Consider the following 24,284-nt stretch of genomic DNA (forward strand, 5'->3'; position numbering starts at 1 on the left):
GATATATACATACATATGCACACATACATGTATTTAAATTTAATTGCTTATAATTTACATTGCTATGTGTTCTCTGTAAATCCCATGAGTCAGATGTCATTACATAATCTGTGAATATTAATTATGATAAGCTTCTACTCAGTTTCTGCTTAGGAATCTGTTTAGTCTCCCAATTACAATGCACCCATTACCAGCCCATGAATTTTTTGTCTAGTCTCATGACTCTAGCTTTATCTCTCATCTAACTCTTTCAGGTGGTTTGAACCTGAAGAAAAGGAGACGGTTCAGACACATTGTTGTAATAGGGATTGTCTCAAAAATCATTTTTAGCATTTTGGCCCTTTACTGTACATGAGATGTGTCCACATATCTTACTTCCCCTGATACTCATAAGAACCCTAGCAGGTAGAAAATTGGGGAATATAATCTTTTATTTTCTGGTCAGAAAACTGATAAGTTATGTTAAGGGCCTTGCCTAGCATTTCATAGCTGATGTTTGTTGGAGTGGCCATTCATTTAAGGTCTTCTGCATCCTGTAGCATTCTCCCTGTATTCTGTTAATAACTTAATAGTAGCATTAGTAATAATAGAAGCAATATCTCAGATTTACACTGTTCCCATTATGGGTTCAAAACATTGCCACCTATTTCGTTTCTCTTGGCTGAATAGCATCTGAGAGAAGCATAGAAGAGATGGTATGATTGGTTACATTCTAAAAACCAGAAAATTTCAGCAGAAGGGAATTTACTGAGATTACCGGAATAATAGATTGGATCCTAAGCTCACCACTCAGAGAATACAAAGATTTAATTTTTTAAAAATGGCATCTTGGGCAAATGAAATTGGAAAAAAAAAATTGTATTCTGAAGTGTGGCACCATCATCCCATGAGATCAGGGTAGGGGTTCTCCATCCTTAGGGCAGGGCACTCTCCAAAAGGAAGTTAAAGGATGAAGTTTAAGATTAGACTCACTGCATGAACTAATTCAGTTCTTTGACCTGTTGGTGCCTTTGCCTAACTCAACGTAAATATTGGGTAATAACCAGGAAAACCTCATGAAACATGAGATAAGGCATTTAACCAAAGTTCCTTGGATGAGTTGTCAGAAGGGGTGGAAATCATCATATGATTGCAATACATGTTGAAATATGTGGTCACCAAAACCTAGAGCAGATGACAGCCACATGCAGTGGCCTATTCTCCCACTGATAAACATTGTGTTCCTAATTCTCCTTCTCTGGCCACAGAGAACCCATGGGAAAACAAACTCCTAGGTACCAGGAATTCTAATGTAGACTCAGTTTCAGTGGTAACAAAATAAAAATGAGATAAAGTGTGAGATGAATTTTGGAGACTGTTAAAGAGAGTTTGTAAGTTTGTGTTCAGTGAATGTGTTCTTTGATTTTTTTTAACCTAAAACTTTTCCTAAATTAGAAAAATCAAGAGCCAAAATAAGAGGAAAGGATATGCTTTGATGTTATTACCGTTTTGTATCCTTTAAGTTTTCAGCGAACAGGTCAACATGCATTGAAAAATTCAAATAAAATCCTCAGAAGTTGGCACTATTTATAAAGGAACCAACATTAAGAGTATTGTAGTGTATTCACTAAGCAATAGGACATATCAATTGCTGTAGATACGGCTTCATGTATAAAATAGAACGTGTGTTAGATTATAAAATATTTCTTAACCACTTGTTCACTCCTTAATACTGAAGATCTAGCTTCCGTCTACACCCATGTTTACAAACTGCTCTTTCAGAAGCCACCACAGGACTCCCCTTCCATAGAATTTGAGACACTGATGATTGTAAGATGTGCTATTACTTTATGTACCGGTAGAAAGAAAAAATACTGACCATTAAACTCCTTGAAGTGATATAACAATGAATATGGATTTTGAGTGAGAAGGAGAAATTTTGCATGACTTTGTCCTTTGGGCATGGATAACTGGATGATAGCCAAGTTATGTCATGTGCACATTTGGAAATCTTTGATGGTTTCCCATTGATGCTTCTGGTAGGCCACCAATGACCCCTCCTCCTTGTATTTATGTCCTTGTGTAATAATACCCTCCTTTTGAGCATGGACTAGGTTTACTGACTCTCTTCCAGTGAAGAAAACAGGATAGAAGTGATGAGAAGTCACCTTTGAGATTAGTACATTAAAAAAACGGTCTTCCTTCTTGGTAGCCCTTTCTTATTCTTGCTGCTCTTTTGGTTTCTTGTTTTTCTATTGCTTTGAGGTCCCTGCCCTGTGAAGGTGAAGGAGCCCATGTGACAAGAAATTAGAAGTATCTCTGGTGAAGTAGGCAATGAGAAACTGAGGCCCTCAGTCTAACAACAGTCTGGAAGTACTGAATCCCATGAAGAACCACATGACTGAGCTTGGAAGTGAATCTTTCACTAGTGAAACCTTTAGATAAAACCTCAAGCCCAGCTAACAATGTGCCTGCAACTTCTTGAGAGACCTTGAGTCAGCAACACATGCTAAAGGATGCCCAGGCTCCTGACCCACAGAAATTTTGTGATAATAAATTTTTTTTGTCTTTTTTTTTAGGGCCACACCCATGGCATATGGAGGTTCCCAGACTAGAGGCTGAATCAGAGCTGTAGCCACTGGGCCCATGCCACAGCCACTGCAATGCCAGATCTGAGCTGCGTCTATGACCTATACCTCAGCTCACTGCAACGCCAGATCCTTAACCCACTGAGCAAGGCCAGGGATCAAACCATGATATACAGTAGAAAAAAAAAATGTATTGGGGAAATAACAATTGATTACAATTAAGACTACTTGATAAGAAAAATAAATAAGTAAATAAATAAATAAATACCTGCTTCCTCATGGATACTAGTCAGATTTGTTTTTGCTGAGCCATGACAGGAACTCCAGTGATAATAAATTTTACCATGAAGTTCTGGGGAAATTTGTTACACAGAAGTAGTTAACTAATACGATACACAAAAGCAAATTGAAAACCCTTGACATGATATTTATTGGGAGCCTTCCATATCTGGCTTGAATCTTTCAGACTTTATTTTACCTAGTGTCATCACATGCATCTTCTGTTTGAGCCCTTATAGACCAATTATAACTCCTGAAACAACTTCTCTATGCCTTTTGTCATGTACATGCATCAGCCAGAATGGCATTTCCCCTTTTGAATATTCTGGTCATCCATAAATGACCAGCTCATAATGCTCTATTCTCTTTGATGCTTTTTCTCATCATACATCTCTTCTCTTATGGCACTTTTCTCCTCCATAACGTTTCCCTTTGGAGTCAAAAAGGCCTGGATTGAGTCCTATATATAAGTTTTGGGACCTTGGACAAATTACTTAATCTAATTATACCCCAGTTTTTTATCAGTAACATGGAGATAATAGTATCTACTTTACTATGTTGCTAGCACTATGTATAGTTAGATAAATATGTACACAGGAATCCTTAGCTAGTTCCCTTATTAGCTGCTTTATTATTACAACTAAGTATTTGTAACTGTTCACATTATTTAAGTGTGTGGAACTCTCTGAAATCATCTTTGAAGCTTCTAAAATATATCACACAGTTCTTTATGTATAATCATCATCCAATATATGTTTGCTGAATTTAATTGAATGATTACTGTTTTCTTATACCCAGCTATTCTGGCCACATTCATATAGAAATTAAATATGGTTAAATAAAAGCAAATACCAAGAAAAATATATGGCTCTGGTGGTATCATTAAGACCAGGATTCTAAAGATGATAATTTATCTCTATCTCCACAACAGTAGCATCTTTTAATAGTCTCAGAAAAACAGTAGAATATTCTTAATGGTCATGCAGTGACTGAGGTAGGAGTTGGATTTGGGCATATGTTTTTTAGGTTCAGCAGACTCACCATTGACAAGTGTTTTTGGGTGGTTTAGTTAGGAAAATTGGAAGGGCTGATGAAGACCCAAGTAAAGGGCAGTCTATCTCCATGGCTTAGAATGTGTTCTGTATTCACCACTGTACTATGACACTGCCCAACCGAGGTTTAATAAGCACAGGAGCCTAAAACGATATAAATAAAAATCAAATATTCAGGTCAATAAAAAAGAATTAAGATAAAAGCAAAAGAATATTTAAAACAGAATCAGAGACAAATCAAAAGTTAGAATTTTAAAATGCAGATTAACAGAGTTTGATTCCAACAACCATAGTAGCTTGTATCAGAACAGCTCCCCTGATGAAAAGAATTATAAGCATTGGACAAAATATACTAACTACCTTTTTCAAGGCATCAGAGAGTCCCTAAACCAGGCAGAACTTGTGAGGGGCTGTATGACCTGAGGGAAGAAAGCCCACCTCAGTGAGCTCTGCATTCTCTCCAGACCTTTCTATAAAGGAAGGGTTGAGGGAAGGGTTGAGGGAGGGAGTTGAGACCAAGTCTTAGTTGAGGAGAGGAGTTGGAGGTTGGGAAGGGTTGAGGGAGGGAGTTGAGACAAGTCTTAGTTGAGGAGAGGAGTTGGAGGTTGGTGTTCAGGGCTGACAAATGACGTACCAGAGAAACAAAAATCCCAGAGAAAAGGAAAACTGCAGAGTAGTGAACCCAAAGATCTCTAAGCGGTTTCCCCTTGAGGCATTTGTCAACTCCTCAACTACCCATGAGCAGGAAGAAACTCTAAGAAACCCAGCCAAAAAACCAACCAAACAAAAAAACAACCAGAAGTTGAGAAGCATAGAGATAAGCTGAAATTTCAGCAGCCTCATGATGCTGGGGAGACAAGGGTTGGCATTTATGTCCAGCCAGGTGGAGGAGTTCTGGTAAACAGTTTGGGTTTTTAGTAAAAACCAGAATGTCCATTCTGAAGATAAGGGCTGTGCCCTGGGAGTGAAATACAAACATATTGTCCTTAAGCAAGCCTAAATCCAATCCTCAGCAAGATGAAGGTGATCTGTTAGATTCCATCTGTTTGCTGGGAGAAATTATATTCCTCTTTAGTGAGAGATAACACCATTCAGAGGCATTTTGATTTTTTTTTCTTTTTTGGTATACAGTGTCCTATATTCAATTTAAAAATCATGGAATCTTAGGGAAAAAAGACCAACTACCAAAATATCAAGAGAAACAGAGACCATAAGTGATGCAAATGTTGGTGCTATCAGACTTTTAAATTTAATTTAGCTTTTACTCTGGTAAAATATACATAACATAAACTTTGCCATTTTAACCGTGTTCACATGTACAGGTCAGTGGCATTAAGTACATTCACATGATGTGAAACCATTGCCACTATCCATCTCTAGAGTTTTTTTCATCTTCCCCAATTGAACCCTATAGCTATTAAACAGTAGCTCCTCATTTCTCCCTCACCCTAGCCGCTGGCAAATACCACTGTTCTTTCTGTGTCTATAATTTGACCACTCTAGGTATATATCATATAGGTGGAATCATACAGTTTTTGTCTTTTTTGTAACTGGCTTATTTCACTTAGCATAAAGTCTTCAAGATTAGATCATCCTGTAGCGTGTGTCAGATTTTCCTTCCTTTTTAAGGCTGAATAATATCCCATTGTATGTGCAGACTGTATTTTGTTTATCTATACATGTGTCAGTGGACACTGGGTTATTTTCACCTTTTGGCGATTGCGAACAATGTTGCTGTGAACATGGGTGTACAAATATTTCTCCAGAATCTTGCTTTCACTTCTTTTGGGTATATATGCAGAAGTGGAATTGCTGGATCATATGGTAATTCTTTCTTTAGCACACAGAGATGTTTAAAAAAATATAAAAAATATGTTCAAAAAAGTAAAAGATAGGGAATTTCACCAGAGCTTTGAAATCATTTTTTTTTAAAGACTCAAATGGAAAACTTGAAAAATACTATAACCCTGAAAATAAGAATTCAGTAGGTAGATTTTTAACCCACATGATATATTGTCAGCAGGTAACGTGTTAACTGTTTTATAAGTTCTTAAATATTAGAAACCATGTTTTATCCTACCAGTGTGCAGTTGTGGGTACTCATTATTACAATTGATTGAAAAAGTACAGGAGTAATCATCTTTATCATCATCATCATCATGTAATTTTGATGAGAGATGTCACAAATTTTTTTTAAAAACTCATTTTAAGCAACCAAGAAAACTAAAATTTACCAGAGGCCAGACACTAAATGCTTTACATGCTCTAACTCAGTTCTCACAGCAATCAGTGGAGAGGAGCCAATCATTCTTCCCATTTTATTGATGAATCAACCAAGACCAAAAAGTTTATGTAACTTGTGTAATGTTTCATAGGTTAAATAAATTGGAACCCAGGTGATCTGGATCCAGATCATTGCCTTTACAATATTTAAAAAGAAAAAAGTTTTTGAAGAAATATAGATTGTTCTGCTTTGGCTTGGCTAGTTGCAAATTTTAGAAAATAAATGGAAAACCGAGAAACCAAATTTCATAGTGACATCTGCTAGGACACTAAACTCTTTTTGAAAAGTGACCTTTATATTTTTTCAGATGTTCCTTCTGGACAACGGGGCACTGGTTAATATATTTTGGCATGGGCTCTATTATGCGTGTTTGACATATAAGAAACACCATCATAATGAACAGAATGTCCCTTCTTTCTCCTGCAACTCCAAATTGCTCAGGGCCACAAGATACAAACTGTGGATTTAAAGTTGACACTTTCAATTTCCTCCTTTCATGTTTGTGGATCTCATTTTCAGGATGCTGACATTTTACCTTTTCTACATCCCTGTCTCCTTCCTCTACCCCATCATCCGTCTTTAAAATTTAATCTTTTTGCTACACCACCTCAGAACATGATGGCTTTTGATGGCAGATCTCTTCTCCAGTGATGGGACATTCCTTGGGGAAATCCATTTTCTTTCAGCCTTGGCAGGGAAGATCATACATTTAGTACGGAGAACAAAGGGCGTATTCATCAGGACCTTAAGATTCCCAATGTATTTGCCTTCAGCTCTCTTTTCCTCAAACTCTGTTCATCCGGGTTACATTTCTAAGTGCTCCACATTCTAATTTCGGACCCTCCAATATAAAAGATCTTTTCTTTCCTTCTTCCTTCCTTCCTTTCTTTTTTCTTTCTTTTTTTTCTATCTTTCTTTCTTTCTTAGAAAAAAAAACCTACTCATTTCAGATAGAATTAAGAGAACAAAAATTAAAAAGAAACAACTTTGTTGTAATATTAGACAATCATATTAAATATTCCTTCATTTCTCTCTGGTATAAAGCCCAATTCCCTAAAGTTTACAGAGCTTTTTCATACAGGTGATGAACATTGTGCCAGCTAAAGACAGATATCTACATCTTTTCTGTATTTATGCTCTTTCTTTACTAGCCTTAATGGAACATTTGTAATCCACCAAGCAAATAGTATTTAGTGGCTGCCCATGTATACACAGCCCTCTGTTAGGCAATGCACAGAGTACATAAAAGAGATACAGCTCTGGCTTTCTAATAGCTTCACTCCACAACGCAATGTCTATGTAATGAGCAAAAGTCCTTGATTCAGTCACGTGACTGTTTTGGCTTTTGCAGAAAAATTCCTCCAAAAGCAACTGCAAAAATGGTAGAGATTTGACCAGTTGGAAAATAGATTTGTATTTTCAATACGTCCGTAGCTCTTAACACTCTTGCATCACAATTGTCAGTAACAGGAAAAAAAAAACCCACAAAAACTGTGAAGGGACTTTCCAGACAGAAGTAAACTATCCCCATAGGAAATAAAAATCTTCAAAGTGTCCCTTTCATTGAACTTGTTTCTTTTCTTACAACAAATGGACACATCAGACATAAAATTTAATGGAGACACACTAAAGTAAGACCTGGCTTACCTGAATAGGAGAGGTCACAGCATTCCATTAAGGAGACAGCAAGGCGCTAACAACGCATTGACTACTTTATATCACAGTAGATTGAACTTCTAATCACCACCAACTATTTAGGATTTCAACAGCCTCCTGTTAAACTCTGCTGCGTGATTCTATTTTACATTTCTTTTCCTGTGTGTTTGTTTAATTTAAGAGCCAGTGTGCATATTGACAATTCTTTGACAGCAAAGGTAAAACCACCAGGAGTGTATCTGTTTATTGAGGACTGACAGCTTTATAGCTAACATAAAAATAATCTAATGTTTATTGGGGCAAATGTTTGGACGGAGGATTAAGTGAAACTACCGAATAGAGAAAACCTTTTCATCCTATTTAGACTTTTCAAATAAGGTTTGGGATCAACTACATAAAAACTTTTTGTGTTGATTTCTTTAACGCTCTTCCCTTAATTTGTCTCACTACTCGCTCCCCTCCACTTCGCTACCTCAAATGATGTTTTACGACAGGAGGTTTCCAAGTGAGTAAAATCTTGAAAGGGAAGATGCTACCGTTCAGAGATTTCTGCTTTAGAATGTACATGAGCTGTGCAAACTTGCTAGATAACAGTAAAGTAAAACCTAAACCACATTGCTTATAATATAAACTGTCTTTTCCTACTGTTTCCTATAACTTATAGGAAGAGCTCTTACATTTGTTTCTGTTTTTGTTTTTGCTTTCCTTGTTTTTAATCATTGTTGTTGGGGAAACGGTACCGGAATAGTGTTAACCTCTTTCAAAACTGGTTTTAAACTGTTAACGAGTTGTTTTCAGTTTTGCCTTTAGCCAGGTATCAGCGGCATTAGACTGTGATCTTTATTTGAAATGAGACATTCGAAATGTTTTAAAAATAAACTCTTGTTTCTATATGTGGAAATACTACGCATTTGGAAATAATCTATTTAAATGAAAGTAGTTCATCAACCTGTTGTTCGATTAACAATGCTTGACTTTGGTTTTTTTAACTTCGTGGTAGTTATAATTACCACTAACATCTCTTTTCCTAACACCTTTTCTCCAAAAAATAGAGAATTTTATACTCATCTACCTCCTCCTAGCAATGTTCAGGTCGGCTATTTACTACTCCTCTCTTCATTATGCTTCCTACCCCCACCATCTCCTAATCCTATTTTGCGTTGAGGAAAATAAATGGGAGAGAAAAATTAGGCAGCTTGTTAAAGGTCTCTCGCTAAGGAGTGACTGTAGAGCTAGAAATGGAAACCAGGTTTACTAGCTGAGCCCAGCGTCCCAAGGCAATTAAAGTACACTTTTCCTTTTGACAAATCTGCTTATCTCCTGGCAAAGTTGATAGGTGAACATTAAGTTAGCTCAGTTTTCAATTTTATTACTGGAACTAAATGTCCCCATGGATATGGGTAGGTTTTGGGGTAAGTGTGCTGTGTGTATCATACATGTGAATAGACCAAAGAGATTCTGGGAGTATCAGAATCCTGCAACAGCTGAGAGGTAGTATATCAAAGAATCTTGCACCAAGCATGCGTCTAAACTAATTAGCCCATCACCACCAGACAGTAGGAAGCTGTTCAAGGGTCAGGATCCTATGGCACCATCTTGGTGTCTGGAACCAGACATGGTACCTGAATCATAGACAGTTTGTTGAACTCAGCTAAACCTTTTAAAAATTTTTGACTCTGTTCTTTTTAAAAAACATTTATCTTTAAACATACTTTTTAATTTACTAAGTAGAACATGTAATGTATTCCTCAATAGATTTAATTTCTTCTTAATTCCTTTCTGCACTATGTCCATGGTGGTGATGGCTGCCTGCAGTATTTTAAAGTGTTATAATATCTGTGATCCAGAGATTGCTAGTAAGTGGCTAGTTATGGTATCTATGGAATTTTCATTTCATTCCTAGAGCATCAACATGTTAGGTCTTCTTGAAAGCAAACTGACTTAGAGGCTTGTGGGCCCTTCTTCTGTTTTACATTGTGCACATTTTGCTTTCTTAATAAACGAAGAAAGCCATCTCCTCCTTTGATCATACACCACTTTTGTCCTTTGTCACATTTCCCGTGACTCTGATACACTGGAACAAGGCCTTGGCATTTATCTTGTGCTTGTTCTGAACATGCTATGCTACGTGTGCTGGATTCGGATGCTCTTCCCCAGTGCTCCCTCCACCTCAGCCGGTCTGTGTGAACTATCTATTGCTCTTCATGCACAGCTTATGGTACTGCCATGTTCCTCTAACTCATTCTGGGCTTTTGGTTCCACCTCTGGGTTGGCGACAGGAATCTTAGCTTTGTAAACAGTCAGCTACTACGTGTCGTCTCAGGAAGGACTGATGGGCTTCATTAGGGCTTGTGAGTCACGCTGACAGATGCTTCATACATCCACACTCTCAGTCTTGCACGCACACTCTCCCCAGTTTTAGAAATAAATTCTTCCTCTGTCTTAGGCTTCTATGACTAGAAACCTAGAGGTTACAAGTAACCACTTGTAAATCCATTCTCCCTTTAAAACCCAAACCAAAAACCTCTGGCAACATGCTAAGCCTAATTGATTTGCATTTTATTTTACACTTGCTTTAAGACGTCTGGACCTTCGTTAGAATCTGTTAGGCAGACAGAATTGTGGTGCCAGGTATGCTATATTCTCACTACAAGAAGCGGGACTTCAGAAATGGACCTAAGGAATCCTGTAACACAACAAAATTCTGCCCGGAGCCAAATTTGGCTCAGAATGGATTGGTTTGCCTATAGCTTAAATTGACCAAACTGACCACTTTATTTATGATCCTTAGGACTTAACAGCAGAGTTAAAATCGTTTTCCAAGCTATATACCTCTCAGCAGCATTTTAAAATCATGTTCTAATTTTCTTTTTTAAAAAAGCAGTTTCCCCATAACAAAAAGAGCAATTTATATAGATTAATTTTTGTTATTATATCTTTAAGGTTATTATAATAAGCTATAGTCTTATAGGGTGGCCTGGGAATTCCCTCTTTTCCCTTTTATTCAAAATGTTGTAATAAATAAAGTTTTCACCAGAATGGTCTAGTGGCCTCCAATGATGGAAGCATGGTTTATGGTAAAAACAAATGCCGGAAATGCATAAATCCATATGCTGCAAGTAAAACTTAGTTTATTTAAAATTTATGAGATTTTTATATTGTTGACTTTTGAGTTAATTTTATGCACTTACATAAACATACCTTTAGTTTTTGTTACTCGGTCAAGAGTCTTATTTTACTAGTATGTTTATATACATCATCAATAAGCAGGTCTTTAGTTAAATTTTTGACTCATTACATAATCATATTTTCTAACCCTGTTTCTGTCTGGAACAAGTATATTGCATATTGGTGTTGTGTATCTGTTAAGACTCATTGTGAGTTATTTTATTAAAACTTTATTAGGAGTTTCTGGAGTCCCATCATGGCTCAGTGGTTAACGAATCTGACTAGGAACCATGAGGTTGTGGGTTCGATCCCTGGCCTTGCTCAGTGGGTTAAGGGTCTGGCGTTGCCGTGAGCTGTGGTGTAGGTTGCAGACGCGGCTCGGATCCTGCGTTGCTGTGGCTCTGGCGTAGGCCGGTGGCTACAGCTCCAATTCGACCCCTAGCCTGGGAACCTCTATATGCCACAGGAGCAGCCTAAGAAATGGCAAAAAGACAAAAACAAAAAAACCACCTTTATTAGGAGTTCCTATTGTAGCTTAGTGGGTTAAGAACCTGTGGGTTCAATCCCTGGCCTCACTCAGTGGGGTAAGGATCCAGCGTTGCCATGACATGTGGTATAGGCCGGGCAGCTGCAGCTGTGATTCACCCCCTAGCCTGGGAACATCCATATGCCACAGGTTAGGCCCTAAAAACAAAACAAAAACTTTATTAAAAAGTGAGGGTTGGAGGTCCTGTTGTGGCTCAGCAGAAATGAAGCTGACTAGCATCCATGATGATGCATGTTCGATCCCTGGCCTCGCTCAGCAGGTTAAGGATCTGGTGTTTCGGTGAGCTGTGGTGTAGGTCACAGATGTGGCTTGGATCTGATGTTGCTGTGGCTGTGGCTGTGACCAGCAGCTACAGTTCTGATTGGACCCCTAGCCTGAGAACCTCTATAAGCCATGGGTGTGGCCCTAAAAAGCAAAAAAAAAAAAAAAAAAAAAAAAGTGTTGATTTTTTTCCCTCCTTTCTGCACTTGAAGAATTAAAACTGTATTTGGAGAGAAATTAAAAGGTGGATATCGCTAGCTAGGTAGCACTTCTTATTCCATCCTGGTCTCCTCCTAACATCCCATGCCCCTGCCCTGAGTGTATGTGACCATCACCGTGTGGTATTTTATCTCCATTAGCCTTGGCCAGAAAGTGTTATTTTTGCACATTTGTCTTGACATTTGCTGATTGATACCTTCATCTCTATTAACTAGTTATTTGCCTTTGAGGTTACATTGCATTCACTTTCCACGTCTGTATTTTTTTCATAGCCCAATAAAATAAATGCATTTCATGAACTTCTTTGATTTGCTTCTGCTTGCCAATTTTGTTCTACTTCTTTACTGAACTTCACAATGAGTATTTTACTCTGGTTCTCTTGGAGGTGTGTGTGAGTTGATGAAGTCCCATTGTATAAATAAAACCAAGCCAAAACTTGCCACTCAAAAGATAAAGCCAGGAGAGAATAAAGGCCATGTGTCAATACAGAGAAAGAGATTGACGGCAGCTATTTTTTCCCTGCTTGATGTTTATAGTTATTTCTATGGAAACTGCACGTGGATTTCTGTGGGTTGAATTTGACCGGGGTACACAAGTAACTGTGAAAACAATTGGTCCCTTAACTTTGGGTTCATCATGTCCGTATGCTTGTCCTTCTCCTTAACTCCTATCATGACATGGATGAGACTGTCAAGGTATTCATGCTGGGGGTTTTTGTGTGTCTTTCTGGGTGGGGGAGGTGGGAGAGGGTAAAGCAATGTGGGAAGAGGCTTCTTCTCCTTCCGGATGACTGTGAGGTACAGAATAATATATTCGTTTCCTTGTTGCTTACAAGTGTGAAGCCGAGGTTCTCCCACTTTTTTTATTTATTCAGATTTTCCTGTTAGTAACTTTGCCAGAGCCAAAAGCAGTTTGCTGCCTACCACTTCTATCCCCATTTCCCCCACACCCTACCTCTCTTTCTCTTAGTAAAGAGCTGTTGGAGATTTCAAATTATGAGGAAATTCTCTTTTGGCATTCCCCACACAGGGTAGAGAGGTGATCAGATCACATCTTTGCCTATATGTTGCCAGTTTGTACGTGTGTATATATATATATATATATGCATGCTTAAAGAAGATACTGTCATTTTACTCAGATTTGAAAAAAAACCCACAAAAAATAAAGCCAGCATAAGACCCCATTTCAGAGGGTAAGGGCACTACAGGAAGACAAGGATTAGTAGATAAGAACATGAAAGAGGAGTTTTGGGAAGAGAACCAGAGGACTGCCTTTAAGATATGGGGTGTAGGATGGGGTAGGCTCTGTGATTGGGGTAAAAATACACAGTGTTGGGTAGCTGGGCACTATTTCAGAGTACACGATCCCCAAAATTAATCCGGCATGTTGTTTTTAATTTTTTTTAATGATGGAAGAAATAGTATATTGAGAAAACGGAAGTAGTAAATGTTTTTGTGCTGATGGATTAAACCTTGAGAATTTTAAATAACAAAACTCACAGAATAGTTGTGCAAATTAAGCTTTTGCTACATAAAGGTATCCACTTAATGTGTCGGTTCTAGAGCTTTTCAGGGGATCATTAGCTGGATGTTGTTCTTTACTTGCCCTGCAGTCGCCTAAGCTTTGGACATTTCACATTTTTTAGCAACTCAAACACAGGCCAATTTTTCTGTTTATTTAATACTTGGACCCCAGTTTTAATGGGGGAGGGGTTTGTTCAGCTCTTGACCATGGATTTCAATTACCCACATGGCCTGCCCCCATTAACACGAATAATTGGAAACTGGTTGTACAGAGTACACATTCACAGCCATAGAAAAATTCTGCTAGAAATAGGAATTTTACAAACCTCTGTTAGAGTTTCTTCAAAAAGATCATGTCGGGAGTTCATGTCTTGGCTCAGTGGTAATGAACCCAACTAGGATCCATGAGGACAAGGGTTCGATCCCTTGCCTCACTCAGTGGGTTAAGGATCCGGCCTTGCTGTGAGTTGTGGTGTAGGTCACAGACACAGCTCAGATCCTGCATTGCTGTGGCTGTGGCGCAGACCAGCAGCTGCAGCTCCTATTCAACCCCTAGCCTAGAACTTCCATATGCCCCACCTGCTGCCCTAAAATGAAAAAAAGAAAAAAAAAAAAAAGTCATGTTTTTTTGCGGAGCTTTTATATATGAGACCACCAGTATACACTCTTTCTCTCACACACATACTTCTCTCTCCTAAAATGTAAAATATTACCCTATTCTCTGCTTCTTTAGGACTAGCATGGGACTCATCACATGAGCCACTGGCATAATTTTTAGTTCTGGTAATATAACTTTTGTGGGGGAATAGTTGGTGGTCCAACTATACCTCAGAGTATTTAAAAAAAAAAAAGAGTACTTATCTAGTTACACTAAAATTCTTTTTATACTATCATTTAAAAAGAACGTATCAATCTCTGTTTAAAATTTTTCTTTGAAGTATAGTGTAATACAGAAAGTACACATAAGTGTCTAGTTTCAGTGAATTCTCACAAGCTAGATACCCCTGTATCCAGCGCTCAGACCAAAAACCAGAATATTTTCAGCTCCCAGAAGCTTCCTGGTACCTCCCTCTCTTCACTGTTGCACCCCACCCCCACCTAAGGTAAGGACCATCCTGATGTTGACTCTTTTTAATTTTCAGATATCACATCGTTTTCTCACCAAGTTTATTGGCTGATTTTTGTGAGAGAGCAAAGGAGGGTGGTTAATCCCCTATAGCTGACTTCTTTGCATTGTGGGATTTTCCTAGCTGTTAATTATTAACTTTTCTTTAAAATAAAACTTCCATTGTGTAAGGAGAAAAACTCCATGAGCACAGTACATGTGATATAAATCACTTTTATGTCTGTGAAACAGCTGAGTTTACATTTTTATTACATTGTTTGAAAAAGTATCTTTTCATCTGGAAAGAATCAGTTTAAAATGTGATTGTCAACACAACTAAACCAGTTTCTGTTTAAAATGGCTGCTGGTGGAGCTGACTATAATTAAGCCAGGTTTTTCCTCCATAGACATTAGTTGCTAAAACCTAGAGGTTTTCCCTGAGATTTGTCAAAGAAATTTCTAGACTTTAAAAAGCAGGTAAAGTGTTTTGGTTTAGATGGAGGAAGTAATAAGTAATAAAAAAGAATATTATTGTAAAGGGCAGAACCATTTCCCTTCTGAAAGGTGATTTAGTGGTGGTGTTTTAAGTTAAATTCAAAATAATGATGTATTTATAAAATATTGCCTCTCATAGGAATATGTTTGAAAAAAAGATGCTTACTTACTAATTAACACCTTCTAGCATAATTTTTTTAAAAAAATTAGATATAAATCTGAGTATATCTAAATATCTAAGTATTCTTTAGATATAAATAATTTCTGTAATTTTGGAAATCCACTGCACTTTAGATTAACCATTCTAATATAAGCATAAACAGTAGTTTTAAAGTCTGTAGTTATTTACTTATGTTCACTAACTTCTTACTATTTATTTTGAAATTTTAAATAAAGAAAGACAAATCTTTTGGTTGTACTTCTTGCTGCATTGAATTTTGAACTCTATTATTAAATCAAAATTGATATATAGCAAGTTCCTTTTTTTACTGAAATACTATCTTTGGAAGATGTAATATGGATTTTAGTTATACATAGCCCCTTGTTTCCAGTACTGTGGTGCCATTCTATACGTAGTTTTATAATAGTCCAACCTTCCCAAATTCCTGCTTTGAAAAGTTTATTTTTCAAAACGTAGGGCAGTCATCACTGTGCAATTGTGTGTGCTCACTAACCTTTCATCTCAAACCAGATTTCCCAAATCCCATTATTTTGTGGCTCTTCTCACAGAGAACTTATTTTTACACCCTCAAAAGTGTTGCATCTTTTTTGGAGAACAACATTTCTCAATAATCCATAATTTAGTGAACTATCTGTTAAAATATGAGCAAAATACAGACCATTTTGAATATACAATGGTTCATAAGCAAAAGTCTTTCGTGAATTCACAGTACTAAATCCGTAGGGTTTTTTTTTTTTTTTTTAAATGAGGTAAAGTAGAATAAATTTAGCATTTTACCTGGCAAAAGCGGATGTGGTAAAACATTAAAGACAGAAAGAGAGAGATAGATGATTTATAGATTTTAGCAGAATACAGATGGTATGAACCATCAAAAATTAAGTTTAGAAATAATTAGAATGCTTGCACCGATAGGAAATTTTGATGATGATTTATTTTGGTTTGGACATTTCCTTTGAGATAGTAATTATTTTTCTACTTATTACTCTTGAATTATCACTGTAAATATATGTATAGCCTAGGCTGCTACCACACTTTAGAAAGAAAATGTAACCTTAATGAAAACACTTCTAGATCCTGGGGCCAACAGATGTTAAATGCCACCCCGTGAAGCTGTGGATCTCATCTTGAAAGCTGCCAAACAGCACTTTGTACATACCTTTCTCTTTTTATCAACTATTTATTTAGGAAGAGTAATTTACTAGGGAAAAAAAGATATGTAAACCTAACTTGTAGTAGGAAGATGAATTCTCATGCAGACAAGATGATTGACAAAATTAAGTTTTTTCAAGAAGGAAAGGTGTTAGTAAAACAAAAGCATAATAACCACTTTAAATACATAATGCATATCAAACTCCCAGGGGTTTTCTCTTTCTTCATTCCAATACTTGTCCATTCTTCCTTGCTTCCTACCCACCACCACCACCCTGGAAGAAAAACTACAAAATACTTTAAGGAAAACAGATTGCCAATAGCAGAAATTTCAAGTGACTTCTGTTTATTCACTGAATTTAATTATTTATGAGAGATTATCATAGTAATGCAATGTCAGTATTAACTCAATTCAACTTCCTCTAAAGTTTTTTTAATTTCTGTTATGAAGTTAATATTTTTTATTTCTGTCATAAAGCTAACATTTGTGTCTATTATACTTGTGAGCTCATAAATGAAACTTAGTGAAAGTTAACAAATAGGTCAAATGTTAATACATAATTAAAATAAAATACATGTTCAAAAGCAACAAAGAAACATTAGGTAAATATCTTTTTTTCTGGGAAACCTATAGATATTTTGTTTGGTTGCTGGAGCAGTAAGATGAGTAAAACCAAATCTACAAAAATCCTGTTCTCACCTGAAATTTATAAATTTAACAGCTCTATTAAGCCATAAACCCTTATGGTTGGAAAATTGATCTTTTCTGAGTAAAATAACTAGAGAGAAATCAGTGACTTACTTTCCTTGAGGGCCAAACCAGTAAGACAAGTTTAATTCTCAGGGATATGAGGTCCTTTCAGGAAAGGAGAAGAAAGATAGATGACAGCAAAGCACATACTTTCAATATTGATCAAATCCAAAGATTCCCAACAGAATTTTAAACATAGGCACAGACTCATTCCTTAGTTGGCTGTGAAATTAAAGATGCAGTTTAAATGCTAAATATTTTATAGTATTACAAGAGAATGTTTGGAGCCTTTTTGTTTTTTAGCACACACAGGTGTGGGATGCCTGTCCTCAGATGCAGTGGTCATCCACGATTAAAGCGATTAAAGCGTGGTGTCGTGCTTGGGCTCAAGTGATCCATGAAAGGGGTGGGCTACGGGAGGCAGTGTTCCCGGGTGCCTGCCTCGGTGGCTCAGCTTTCCATGACCGCCGTTCTTTGTTGAGAATTGTTGGCAATGGCAGCAGTTTGCAGCTTCAGATAAGAGCCGCCGTTCTCAGGTAATGCCCTCCATCGGGGCCCTGATGACAGACTGTGGAGTGCAAGTTTTTTCAGGTGCTCTGTTTGCTCAGTAATCCTTCAGTGCCAATCTCTTGCAAAGAGTGAGCGGGACTCATCAGTAATGGACATCAGCCATTAAGCTCGTAATATTTGCCATATATCAGGTTACTGCTTTGTTACTCTCAAGTGATGAATGGATGCTGTGATGCTTTAGGAAAATAAAGTGGTGTTATAAATATGTCCTAAACTTACAAAAATGGCTGCTCTATCTCTTCCATTTCTTGAGAAATAAATGCCTAGTTCCCCAGAAATGCTAGTCTTTCCTTTCAAAGTACAAAGAGCAATGTTCTTTAAGTTAGCATTTGTGGTTGTTTAGGGTCCACATCAAAGTGATTGTTTCAGAGTGTCTACACCATGTTTTGCCTTGATTTGATACAGCTCTTCAGAGTTGTGCAAGCATTCTGATTTTAAAAAGCATGCTTGCTAAGAATTATTCCAAGAAAACATCTGTTGCTGCGTGAAAAAACCCAAACAGCAAATTTAGGTGTTAAAAGTAGCGTGAGGCCAAAGCAGTTCTACATCTTAGTTATTTCTGTGTTATCTAGACACGTTTCTGCATCACAGAAAGAAGTAATAATTTTTTTAACTTCTTGATGTATTTCAGGAAGAAAAGTTTCCAGAAAATGATATTGTATTTAATATTATTTTGTACGCAACATTTGCATGTCTTTTTAATACACACACACACACACACACACACACACACACAGTTATTAGGAAGGATGTTATTTCTGGTTAGTATGAAAAGGGCTGTGTTTTCACTCTTTTCGTCTTTTCTAAACTAGTGTTAATTTCACTATGAATTTTTGAGATTCTTCAAGAAAATTTGTCTTTTTTGAAAATTTCCAGAAATTAAATTCTAGAACCAGCATACTAGGTATGTTTTTAAAGCCTTTGAATTTTTAACTCTTTTGTAATTTTTTTTTTATGCCATTGGCCCCTTCATGAAGAAAAGGAAAATTAATGGTGACAGCCCTGAGGTAATACTATAATAAATGAGGACCCAGCCAGCAGAATAAATGGCTGCTTTCCCACCCCATCAAGATTCTCATGGCATCACAGACTGTTCTGAGGAGAGTGTATTTGGAGGGCTAGTTCCATGACTCTCTTCTGATGGCCACTCTCCTCCTCTCCACTGCTCTTGCCAACTAATGCAAACTCCTGTACATGACTGAGAGCAGGTGTGTGAATCCATCTCATCCAGGCCACTGAGTAAATAGTAAAGAACCATGTCCCAGGCCTTGCCCTGACACTTGAACTTTCATTCTCATGGCTATCATTGTTGATGCCGCAGCCCTCAAGCAAGAAAACTTCTAGAGGACAGTGGCTGTGTGTGTTCATTTTATTACCATAGGCTCATAATTGTCATAGGGGTGAGGGCCTCACCTCTGTCAATTCTAGTTGTTGTGGAAGGCTGTGAGCCTCTACCCACGCCCACAGCATGGCCCAGAACATTTCCCGGACAGAGGCTGTGGCCTAGGGTGCCGCGTGATACGCCGAACTCTTTCAGAGTTTCCCCACCCTATCCCTATCCTCAGCCATTTTTCCCCCTTCTTTTCTAGATGGCCCTTAAAAGGCATTTTATTTATTTATCTATTTATTCATTTTTGTTTTTTGGCATATGGAGGTTCCCAGGCTAGGGGTCTAATCGGAGCTGTAGCCGCCGGCCTAGGTCGCAGCCACAGCAACTTGGGATCCGAGCTATGTCTGCAACCTACACCACAGCTCAGGGCAACACTGGATTCTTAACCCACTGAGTGAGGCCAGGAATAGAACCTGCATCCTCATGGATACTAGTTGGGTTCATTATCTACTGAGCCACAACAGGAACTCCTTTTTTTAAGCATTTTAAAGGGCAGGTCCATCCAATAGGATAAATGAAACAAAAATTGTATAGGACCTGTGTGCTCCAAGAGAAAAAAGCATTAGAGTGATCTCAGGACTCAAAGGAAGAACATTGCAGAGACATTGTTGGAGGGATTAAGCTGTCTCCGAATTTAAGCTTAGCCAACAGAATGATGTCTCTGGGAATTTAGACACAAATTAGGAATCTCCTGGAATTCATTTAGTGGTGATTCTTCTGATTACTTTTCAAATAGAGCTGTTCTAATCAGCCTGTTCTGAATGGGTCTGTCCTAATTGCAGAAATATTGCAAGACATCTCTTTTAGTGAGTAGCGGTAGAAGAGAAAATCACCTGTGGGTTGCCCAGCATTTAGGTTCAAGTATTCAACACTAGGTGTTTTTTACATGCCAGTATATCGATTATATTTGAAGAACAATATAGATGTTTGAAACGTGCCAAACAGCAGGGGACAGGAATAATCTTTAATGAGCGCCTGCTCTGGTGCTGGGTTCTTTATACACATTACAATGCGTGATCTTTGAGGTAGATTTTATTGTCCCCATTTTATAGGTGGAAACCAAGGTGCCTGAGGTCCCACAGCTAATAAATAAATCCATGCGTGTCTGATTCCAGAGCCCATGCTCTTGCCTGTACACCAGGGTGCCTCCCCAGGATCAGGCCCATGGGCAGGGTCTTAAATAACTAAAAATCTCACATTTGTCCCCAAGAATGAAGGTTCAGTGATACCGCATCTTTAGTGTCCATCAAAATGCTTCACTTATCAAAGCAAAATTTCAGTATCCATTTCAAGCTGTTCTCTGGTCACATAATCTGTACATTAAGCACTTCATAAAGACTTGTAAGAGTCCCCCAACTTCATCACGGTGGGACTTTGTAATATAAACATCCATTAAAGAAATGAGAGCGCAAGCATCCATTTCACACAGGTGTTACCTGTGCATGTCTGTTCTTGCACCTTCATTATTCTTCTTGCAGGGTGACTACATCTGGCCCCTTGAATGTACTTTCATCAAAAGAATGCTTTAATATGGGACCCGAGAGTGCAAAGACAACCAATTTCAAGTTGAACTGAAATGATGCAGGAGGCTGGCACACTGATCTATAGACCCTGCTTCTCATATTGTAGTTTTAAACCACACAACAATGGTAATGCTAATAGTCATTGGTATTCCAGTAGCACTTTTGGTAAAAAGCTCAAATAGCTCTATGGTTATTGTCTCAGTAATCCTTTCACCATCCCTCTGAGATAGATGAGGGAAAATGTATACATTTCCACTTTTCACAAGGAGAAAATCCAGCATAGCAAGGTTACTTTCTGGATGACAGGCAGAGGGATGTGTCAGACTATTAAATGCATGTTGATGAATCCAACAAACATACTTTTGTTTGTTTGTTTGCAGGTTGGTTTGGTTATCAGATCCAAAGATTCAAATGGAATCTAATTCCTCAGGAAAGAGCAAAGCAGCCCAAGAGCACATGGTTGGCTCTGCTCCCTTCACGAGCACCCACCTTTATGCCTGAGGACTGGTCAGGTCTTAAATGAGTTTCCGTGATCCATTCCTGGAGGAGGCCTGGCCATGTGCTCTTGAGTCCATTTTTCACCCCGTGATGGTACAGAAACTTACTGAGACACTGTTGGAGCATCGTTCCTTGGCACCCACCCTTTCTGAGAGCTGCTCAGGCCAAGGAGAGTAAGGATAGATGTTATTCACAAAGCACCCAAGAATTCATTTTAGCACTCAGTTCCAGTGTCAGACCCCTTTACTTCTGATGTCATTTTGAAAAATGTAGACAGTATAGTAGTCGTATTTTGTGTACTAGAACTCTGTTTTCTTATCCATAAAATGGGAATGGTGACAGCCGTCACTCAGGGTAAGATAGCACTGGGCACCTGGTAAAAACTTGATTGCTGTTTTGATCCCCACCTGTCCTCCACTCCTGTGCAGCTCAGCCCCTTATTCTGCTACACTTGCTCTTATCTCCTGGTGTTGTCTGGCTGACCTTAAGCTTACAGGTCTGTTCCTAAAAGGAAGAGATAGGCTCCCATCTGGGGAGACCTGGGGTTACTAACCCTGTCTAGCTCACTCAAACCCTGAAAGAGATGATGACTTAAACCTGACTAGGGACAGTGAGGTTACTTCTAGAAAAGACAGTGTGCTACCCAGAGGAGATCCCAGGCTTCTGTCACACAGAACTGTACCACCGATGAGCTGACTCTCAAGATCTCTCCAGCCCAGATATTAGGATCAGCCAGGGCCAATGTTCTGGTAGCACATAGATCATCCAGACTCCATGAATGTAATACGTTTCCATCAGGAACTATTGAACTTCTTGCATAACAAGCCCAATTTAAAACACTATCTCTTGTGCTAATAGTCATGGAGATCAAATGTGTCTTCTGAATTCTTTGCTGGAAAATGCCACACAGCTTGATTTAAACCTTCCTCAAGTCTACCATTAAGAGCACCATCTCTGCTGTCTGTACTCCTCCACTAACGAATAACTTTCATCAACAGTGTATCTGACAACCTGAGGAGTCATTTTTTTGGTGGTGCAGAGAGACTTTCAACCAAAAAAAGGTGAAAGGAATATCCAAGCCCTTAAATTTTCCTTCATATTTTGGTGTAAACACATGTTTTTTAATGTACTCATCCCAGAAGCATGATACAAATTTGGGAAATGTGCTTTCACTGACTGCTGAAGGCTCTGGGGGTGAGAGGTGAAGAGCAGAATCCAGGATGTCTTCCTGATTCCCATCAATTCACATTGACTCCTTTTTCAGCCCAGCACTAGTTCTGGGCTCCCTTGGGCCTCCAATGCAATGGTAAGGTGGTAGCCCCCTCCAGCTGTAGTTTGAATTTGTCTCTATTGAATCCAGTCATCTCTGAATAATCAGAACTCATTATCTTAAGTAACACAGTGATGCTGCATTGATCTCCTCACCCTACCCTTGCCCCAAATTTAAGTTAATGCTCAATATAACTTAAAATGGTTGAGTACAGTGGAGAATGTTTTAGACACTGAAATAGTTTGCATCATCCCAGGGTCAATAAAGTTACCTAATCCTTAATTTCTACTTATAACTGTTATTAGGCACACATATACACAACTTGGCCTTGGAGGGCAGTTTTGATATGTGTGTGGGAAAGCTGGATGAGCAGTGCTGCTTCTTCTGCTTGAACAGACTTTTGTGCCTATGCAAAGGCTGGTGACAAATGATGTCTCCTGTGCAGAGTATCTTTAGATGCAAGTGTGCATCTTTAGATGAGGCCAAGATCAGAAACCCTCAACATGCCTTCATCATAAAATGAAGTGGAGCTCTGTGAGTAGAAATGCCAGTGGGTATTATTAATCTGCTATTGGTGAAAATGCTTTAGGCAGCAGACTGAAAACATGACTAATGGTAAGATGCTATTGCATTAAAAGCACATCCTGTGCAGAGCACCATGTGCTACAGGAGACAGTTCTCTGCGATGTTTTCAATGTGAGCATGTTGATGTACATCCTGGAAACATTACCCTTGTATTTATTTCACTTAATAAAATTTGGTAGAACTGCCTGCAAGTTTTCTGGGAAGCATGTTGGATCCATACATTGGTGTCTGACTTAGCTTGGAAGTTGGTAAAGGGAATACCCAGGCTGGTTTTAGTTTGGTGCACCCACACTGTCCTGTGAGGAAGATACCACCAATGGTTTGACCCCCCACTCCACTGGTCCCCCCGTCTTCCTGGCTCTTGCCAAGTCTAGATCCCTTAATCCATCCCTCACCAAATCCTGATTCTACTTCTGGAATGCTTCTCTGCCTCTCCATTCCCACTGCTACTTTGTAGCCAATTTGCCCAGCCTTTGTGCATCCTGTCCCCCTTGCTCTTCTCTTGTGTGTTCACTCATCATTACCTTCTCTGTGCCAAATCAGATTTGATGCTACATTACATCCTTTACATCCTTTGCTCCTCTCGAGCATGCTCTTACATCTCTTCAAGTGGGTCACCTCCATGTCCTCGACATTGTGCCTTAATTTTTTTCATGCCTTTCCCTCTGCCTTGCATACCCTGTTCCCTCTGCTTATTTAATCCTAACCACACCTGAAAATTAAGATAAGCCCCATGTGAACTGAGCTTGCCCAATGACTTATTTCACTAACCATCACACAGAGTGGCTTGTCAGTTTTGTTCACAAGAGTTAGAGCAGGAAGTGGATTGCACATGTGCTGATGACCAGCCTCATGATCAGTGTTTAGAGGGCTGCCCAGGAATCTTAACTTAGGGTTCATAGACCTCAGGAGGTATGAAGCTGTCAGCCAGTGTTGGTGTGAACCTGTGTTTTTTCTGGTGAGAGTCCATAGTCCAGTTCTCAAGAAGATTTTCAAAATAGCCCTCAATAGGAGGGGGGGGGGGGGAAATAAGGTGAGAAGCACTGCTGCTGTTAGAAAATATCAAGGAAATGGTAGGGTGCAGTCACTGCCCTCAGTGCTGTCAGAGTTTTAATGCGAACTAAATGCCACAAGGAATAATTGAATAGAGTTATAATTTAGTGCTTGATAGAGCAGAGCTCAAGTCAGAGCTACAGTTTAGGGGCTTCTGC

The 24,284-nt window shown here is 38.5% G+C and overlaps 1 protein-coding gene and 1 long non-coding RNA gene across 15 annotated transcripts in view; one reads left to right on the plus strand and one right to left on the minus strand.

Moving 5' to 3' along the window:
* Positions 1 to 24,284, plus strand: part of SLC25A21 (solute carrier family 25 member 21) — a 513,478-nt gene that overhangs the window by 381,767 nt on the left and 107,427 nt on the right. The window lies entirely within an intron of this gene.
* On the minus strand, positions 429 to 7,970 carry LOC146401659 (uncharacterized). The gene is made up of 2 exons (XR_014810651.1): positions 7,830 to 7,970; positions 429 to 4,042 (listed from the first exon to the last, which is right to left on the minus strand). It is a non-coding gene; the product is annotated as an uncharacterized LOC146401659 (long non-coding RNA).

This window comes from Sus scrofa, chromosome 7 (assembly GCF_054392235.1).
Source record: "Sus scrofa isolate SSC_HxYL_T2T_F1_AM1 chromosome 7, Sscrofa_HxYL_maternal_Yorkshire_Landrace_v2.0, whole genome shotgun sequence".
Lineage (NCBI taxonomy): Eukaryota > Metazoa > Chordata > Mammalia > Artiodactyla > Suidae > Sus > Sus scrofa.